The sequence below is a fragment of the Meleagris gallopavo genome, chromosome 14 (assembly GCF_000146605.3).
Source record: "Meleagris gallopavo isolate NT-WF06-2002-E0010 breed Aviagen turkey brand Nicholas breeding stock chromosome 14, Turkey_5.1, whole genome shotgun sequence".
Taxonomy (NCBI): Eukaryota; Metazoa; Chordata; class Aves; order Galliformes; family Phasianidae; genus Meleagris; species Meleagris gallopavo.
This window is the reverse complement of record NC_015024.2, coordinates 15,537,733-15,545,232: the sequence shown is the minus strand read 5'-3', so window position 1 is coordinate 15,545,232 and position 7,500 is coordinate 15,537,733. Positions and strand designations below refer to the sequence as shown.

Genomic DNA, 7,500 nt, shown 5'->3' with positions numbered 1-7,500 from the left:
AGGTAGCTGGGACAATAAAGGTAAAGAAGAATCAGCTCAGCCAGGGGCCAGCAAATTGCACAGCTACCACTTTGGAAAATGGGGGTCATTGTAGGGTGGTTATGGGGTTGAGGGATTAAAGTGTCACAGGGCTTTGGCTGGGAGGCAAAACCACACTCAGAGGTGACTCACCACCTCTGCTTTTTCATCATCTAGTCTTTGTTTCTGAAGATAAAAGGGCTATGTAGGGGATGGAAGGGTGGCCGTACACAGCAAGGGGTTTTGACATGATTCAGTGCTGTGGTTGACCTCAGGGTGTGTTCCTCCTACAAGCAAAATTGCAAAGTAGCCTCCTTACATAAAGCAATCTCAGAGCTCTCCCCATTGCACAATTCTTCTATCAGCTAGATCTACTGTCAGTTCTCCTATAGCCTTCCTTCCTTTGCTCCTGAGTTTTTTTTTCTTTTTAAAGAAAACCAACGATCTTTATAAGTATACATTGAGCACAATAGATAAGACCTCTCCTGCCCTTTTATGCACAGATACACGCTCTTTCCGGCAAAAACTCTTTTATTATTTGGGCACAATTTTATCTTTTGGGGCCGTTACTTTTGTCTCCTCTACGTTCTCCTATTTCTCAATACAAACACACCACTTTTCCTGAGGACTGTACAGATTTATGAAATTCAAGCACTGTGAGATTTTCTGAATCAGAAACTGTCACGATGTGGAGTAGAGGAAATTACTCAGAAAGACGCCATGCCTTTTTTTCTCCCTTTCTGTTCAGCTTTCCCAGTAAGGCAAATGAGACAGTTTTTGCTTATAGCATCCATAGACAGCACCATGCTACTCACCCCCTCCTGTCTCCCCACCCCTGCCTGGCTGCTCTAAGCAAGGGCATACAAGTCACACTTCACAGGCCAGCAACATTTTATCTAACATCACACTTCCAGCATCTTCTGTGCCTTCCTAAGGTGTCAGGTCCCTGCTAGAAGTATTGGTAAACAAAGCTGAAGACAACTCCTACCTTTGCCTCAAGCACTGCACCGTGGATATTGTAACCATGAAGTGCACGGCCCAAGGAGAGTATGATGCTCGGTAACCTACCCCACAGCACCAAGCTGTGCAGAGCAGGGGGAGTAGCAGAAATCAGCTGCTCCATGTGCACACACTGCACCTCACTTTCTCTTTAACAGTGTCTAATTAAATTTCAGTCAACCTGAACAAAAAGAGTAGAGCGTGTCAGAAAGCAAGTATGTATGAGCGTTAGCCACAGGTTGAGAAATACAGGGTAGCTGAGTAATCAGAAAACCCTTAAATGCCAATTGGTAGCAAACAAGTTTAATAATGATGCTTCAAATTACAGACCCTATTGATGACATCAAGGTGTTATTTTCCAACCCAAAATTAATCCAAAAGCAGTCCAGTCAATATTTTCTCTATCCCAATGGATAGCACAGGGTTATGTTAATATTGCTTTTCAGTAAAACAGATGTATGGATGAATTTAAAATGTGTCCCTTGCTAGCTTGCAAAGTCCCCTGGAAATATATGCATATAAGAATGTATTCTTAATATGAATTTGTCTTTGATCAGAAATTTATGCAGGAAAACAATACTTCCTAAGTCTGACCATCATTTCAAATGACTGTGCCTCTTGTACCCATTACTGCAGTGCAGTTCTGTCTCTGAATTATTGGGCTAGCTTTTAATCAGTTTGATTATAAATAGTCATGTAACTTACAAACATAATGAGAAAGATTCTCATCACTGCTGTGGTATTGTCAGTCTTATCCTGCTCCAGATGAATAATTCTAGTTTGGTGAAACACAAAGTTATATTTCTCCATGGAGCAAACTAAGGTGCCCGAAGTTACAGAGAGGGTTTTCCGAGCACTTGCGGGTGTCTACCATCCTTTTAGACCCGATACCTCCATGCAACAGCACGAGCCCATCTCACCTCCCTGCTGTCCCTAGGAGTGAGGGCACAACAAGGGCGCAGAGCTCCCAGGCTCACAGCACATGGTGAGGCTGCATGCACCCTTCAGCCACCCGCTGGGTAATGGCCAGGGCTGGGCCATTCAGGATGCAGCTCTGGGACCTGACACACTTATCACCACCACCAGAAGTGCCCATGGAGAGCAGTAAGTGTTATAGTGCAGCATAATCTACTCTTCACCTCGGCAAACATGGCAGGATCAGGCTGCTACTCTCAGATAATAACCTTTTCATGTATGCAGTTACAAGGCCTATTTATAGGGATTATTTTAGCTGCCATCTTTACACTTAAGAGGAAAGGACTGGTGCTTTGGACAGGTGGCAATTTTACACTACTCACCCACCTCCATATCCTTCTATTTGGGTGTGCGCTATGTCGTTACATTTCCATTTGGATGACTTTCATGTTCTTTAGATAGTGAATGTTCTTGGAAAAAGAAAAATGGAGCAAAAGAAAAGGCTCAGGTAGACTCTAAAATGAAGCCAAGTTGGAATTGTTTCACTAATGACCCACTCAGGCCTTGCTTGCCTGCTCCAGGGAAATTTGGGAAAGGTGTTTATGCTTAGCTGTTTGTGTACCCAAGCTATGCAAAACTAGTAAAAACAAGACATATGAGAGAGAAGGAACACTGCCTGCTTTGACAACTGCTTTGCCATTGCTAAGGAAACTGCTCCCTTGGTAACCATGGTCAGTACATCTGCCTTATTTTATCACCAATCTTCACACAGATACCATCATGGAAAGAATATTAACAAAAAACACCAAACATTTCAGAAAAGGAAAAACCAACAAAAGCACAAGGTTTCTATTCATTTGTTTACTAAAAACTATAGTGAGGTTCTGCTTTGGTGTCAATTATGGCTTTGTTTTGCCTGCTTGGTACGTGCTCCTTAAATATTAGTTTATGTACAGAAACAGTTTATTGTTTTGCCCTACTTTGTACTACTTTAAAATATGTGTTACTTCTTTTCTGTTAACAACCCTAATTTAACTAATGCAATTGGACTCGATACTAGGAAAGCCTGAAGGCTGAGAAAGCTTTTACATCTGCCAAAACAAGAGTTTATATTCTTTTGATCAGGAAAAAACTCTTTTAGTGACTAAAAAAAGGAAGTCTCTTTACTGAGTAGAAATTGGAAGTCCTGATCCATTTCAGAGAGGCTTTTGGGTCGGGGCCATACAGCATCAGCAAGAGCTTTCTTGACTAGCCTTGTCCTGCTTGAATCCATTAGCAAATATAAAAACCAGAACTGGAGAGAAACCTGTGGAGAAATCATGGCTGCAGTTTTTGCCCCTCTTCAGGTGAATCAAGATATCCACCCACATCTATCAATAAACCTGTCATGGAATATTGATGGAGGTACAACTTCATCCAAAATAATAATGGCTATGCCCTCAAAACCCACAAATCTAATGAGGGAAAAGGAACACATCTGATGCAATAGATGTAAATATTTTAAATAGATGTAAAGATTTTCATCCATAACATCAGGCACAAAGAACATCCTTTGGATAATAGTTTGTCTCTTTTTAAAAATATTTGCTACCCTGCTATGTTAGCAGCACTGGAGATTTCTAAATAACTTCACACAAACATTTTCTCATTCTTGTAAAGGTGTGCATGCACACATGGGGGAAGATGAGTGATGGTGAAATATGAAATATCTGAAGCAAATATGAAAATATCTACTATCAAGGTGTGCCACAGTGATGTCATGATGCAAAGACTTCATGTCATAAAACCACATAAAAGAACATTCCTACAAAAGTAACCAGTATGACACCTTACCTGACAGCACTGTGGTTCATGGATTTACTGTGACTGCATGTATAGCCATGGAAACACCTGTTTGATAAGAGAAATAGTTGTATCAGTTCAAACCTAGAATCTCTTTAGCCTTGTGTCTGCCATCAAACAGCAGGCAGCATACCCCTGCAGAAGAGCACAGTTGCAGTGGTACTTCTTTGTGTACCCTTTCCACGTCCCAGTAATAGGAAAGGAAGGGATATCACTAGCAGAATGCACCAAAGATAATGGGAATTTTCAGGGATTTCAGCAACTGACTTTGATGGGCAGTGTTAGACTGATGGGCTCGTTTCAAGGAAAGTGCAGAGGCAGTAAAACATGGCCCCTTATAGTGGTGTGAGAAGGAAGGTATCCTACGGGGACTGAGTCACAAAGCTTGTATTGGGAATGAACAGAGATCAAAGAGTTACTCACAGAAGCAATTCATGGCTTCTACATTTCAAGTTACCTTACTGATGACATTGTGACATAGTAATGACTCAGCTTCAAGTGACATGAGCAATCCTGCATTCATTTCTATAACGAGATGCTATAGTTGTATCATCATCAAACCTCGCCTCCTCATCAGCTATGCATCCCTCCTTCATACATACTCTTTAGAAAAACTTTGCACAGTAAGAGCTATTCACACGAGCACTTGCCTTCCAACTGCAAAAGTTTTGAAACACTACCAACATAACCACCCTTTCACTGCTCTATCATGTATTCATTTTTTATGGATGATCTTTGCATTTACGTTATTTACCCAACCCATTCACTATAAACAACAGAGCAATTAGCACTCTGGTGATGTTGGGTTCAACTTTCTCCAGATGGTAGAGACAGTTGTGACAGCAAGGTCTGACTGCTCCCTAGGGGATACAAAGCCAATGCGGATATCACAGTACACCAGTAAGGCAGAATATCCACAGCTTCATCCCACAGTACCTGAGCAATGCAAGCAGGCAGTCCTGGAGATGGTAAACCAGGTGACAAGGCAATATCATGATGAGATCAGGTTGAGAAATCAGTCTGCAGGCTAAAAGCAGCAGGTCCTTAACCAAACTGCAGTCTAGCAGGCTGTAATACAGCTCAAGAAAAGAGATAAGAACCTCCTGCAGTGCTTAAATTGGCTCCTGGGCCCGTGGGTGTGGTTGGAAGCACCAGGTGGGGCTGGCTAAGGCCATTAAGGGTAATTAATGCTCATAGGGTCCAAACAAATACCACCATGGTAGGAGCTAACCTAAAACAAATAGGTGTTTACTAAACGCTGCTAAAGCCTAAGCATCCTGGTTAAATACTAAATGAATTCCATTTTTTCAACTATTTTAGAAAACAAGGCCAAGGTACTAATGTAAAGATAGAGTGGTTTTTTTCCCTTATGTTAAAAAAAAAAAGCAACAATTTTTCAAAGGAAAAATAGAAAACTAATTACCAGTAAATACTATGAAGGTCCACATACATGAATGCAACTTAGATCTTATAGAAAACCATGGTTGTTCCTAGTCTGTCTCCACAGTTTAGCATATGCACAAGGCCTTTCAACTTTGGATCCAGGCAGTGTAACCCAGATAAGCAAAACACTTAGTGTAGCAGCACATGCCTCAAACTGCACTATCCGCTGCCCTTGCATGATGCTGAACCTTCTCAGCAGTCACTTGCTATGGGATAACTCTGAGATTAGGCAGGCTACGGCTGACATGTGAAATCTGTGCCACTTACTTAACCACTCCATCAAAGTGAATCAGGCTGCTCTTGCTGCATTAGCCTTGAGAAAAAAAAAAATAAAAAACAAACGGCAAGGCCTTGGCTGGCATATGCCTGTGGAGCAGTGAGCTTGTCCCCCACAAGGCAGGATGTCAAAGCTGCTGGAGGCTCTGCTGTGATCTCCTCATGTCAGACAAGGATCTTTTCAAGCTGGTCTCTGAAGGGTGATGCTCCCACTCAGCGTGGTGGGCAGGAGCCCTTGGGTAGCCTGGTGCCAAGGCTGCTTTGACACTAGCTGGTCTGGTTCTGAGGCAGCCAGAATGATGACCAAGATGGCAGGCTGGCTGGAGAAGGGCTAGCAAAAAAGTAGGTCATCAAAAGTTTCTCATTAAAATAGCAATGTTGTCTTTGTAGTGATGGAGAGCAGTGGTACTCAAAACCTCAATGTCTCTGTCCAAAGAATGAGCAAAAAGAGCTTTCTCAAATCATTTACCTTCACTTAAAAGAGACAAGAGATCATCTGGCAGCAGCTCAGAATCCAGTAACAGAGCTGCCATAGCCTGGACTCTCACAGCTGCACCTTTCTCCTCACAGATCACAGCAGGATGACAAAGAGCTCCTGCTACTTCTCGGATTCTGTCGTCTGTCTGGACAAGACAATCCTCATCTGAAAGAGAAAAACATCAGTGTGAAAACCCTGCTGAGAACGAGCTTCTTCACAAATCTCTGCTCTGGACCCAAGTACAGTTCTTTTCAAGTCACTGCTAGACCTGTAGAGCTGCAACTTGCCTGGCAGCCAGGCATCTGCCTGAGCTGGGAAAGGAGGGGGTCTCTGAGAATGGTAGAGAGCAGGAGTGGCCTGATAAACTTCTAAAGATGGAGAAAAAGAAAAAAAAAGAGCACAAAACAAATTTGGAAGAACGTGGAGATCATACTTAATTTGAAAGAGTTTGCCCTTGAGACCCATGAAGAGCACATCAGCTGGCTCCAGCTAGTATGTTTTCTCCAGGACTCTAGAAAAAAAGATCCAAAGTACAGTATGTACTCATCTGCTGAGACATTTAGATTGGCTACCGATATTCTGCAAATGTTTATAAAGAAAACAAAATGTGGATGATAGCCATTTTAATTAAAACATGCAGATTCAGTTCACCCAGAGTCACATGGCCTCTCAGCCATGTTCTCGCCCTTTAGGAGATCCACTCTGCACAGCACCAACACTGTGTGGATTTTGCTCCCTTGCTGCTGTTCGCTTGCTTAATATGTCTGGTACATGCAGTGGTGGGTGATGGCATTGCCAGGTGAGGTATCTGCTCAGAATCCACAAGGTGAAGGTTAATATCCCTTGGCCCTGCCACCTCAGTTTGATTTTAATCAAGTCAAAGTCAAGAGGGGAAAGAAGTCAGAATTAAAACTTCCAGACTTACCTGCCCAGGGCAGAGTTCCCTCCTGTGTACCATGTAAACTGTCAGCAAATGCAGTGGCTTATTCCTTGGGTGCAGGGATGCTTCCTTTGGGCCATGCATCACAACCTCTCTCAAAATCAGGAGTGCAGATTTTCTTTGGTGTTCTGGGGATGTTTCCTAGATGCTGTCAGTTGCTGCACCTTATCAGCCTGGTAGATTTATTCCTGTAAAGCATGAGAATCCCATACTTATATATACCATGTCCATAACTGAGCCTCCAAAAGCATGAGAACTCAGGTTTCCGAACCATCCTTCTTTGTAGCTGTCCCCCACCTCCAACGTGGGTGACTTTGCCAACTTTGCAGTGAGGGAACTGACAACCCCAATGAGAGCTGAGACATAATTTCAAATCCTGCTCAGTGAATCTATTTAGTAAAATGCTGTAACCTCAGGGATTAATTTGGCTTGCTGTGGGAGGGTGCTGTCTACATCTTCCTACTCAGCTCTAGCTGAGGCTGTGAGCCTGCAAAGCCTGACACACGCTGACACCTGGGTCAAAATGTCCTAGTGAGGTGATGTCAACGGTTTACGGGCTGGTTCGGCCCGGTTCCGTGACTAGAAGGGC

The 7,500-nt window shown here is 42.9% G+C and overlaps 1 long non-coding RNA gene across 5 annotated transcripts in view; it reads right to left on the bottom strand.

Moving 5' to 3' along the window:
- Window positions 1-7,486, bottom strand: part of LOC104913197 — a 55,666-nt gene extending 48,180 nt beyond the window's left edge. For 4 of the 5 annotated variants that reach the window (XR_795199.3, XR_004161338.1, XR_795197.3 and 1 more), the window contains exons 1-3: window positions 6,897-7,486; window positions 5,963-6,136; window positions 3,766-3,822 (exon numbers count right to left, since the gene is read on the bottom strand). This is a non-coding gene — a long non-coding RNA (uncharacterized LOC104913197). Of the gene's footprint in view, window positions 1-3,765; window positions 3,823-4,710; window positions 4,848-5,962; window positions 6,137-6,896 lie in introns of those variants that run through there. The other variant, XR_002119672.2, reaches the window with a different exon arrangement.
- Window positions 7,487-7,500: the final 14 nt, after the last annotated feature.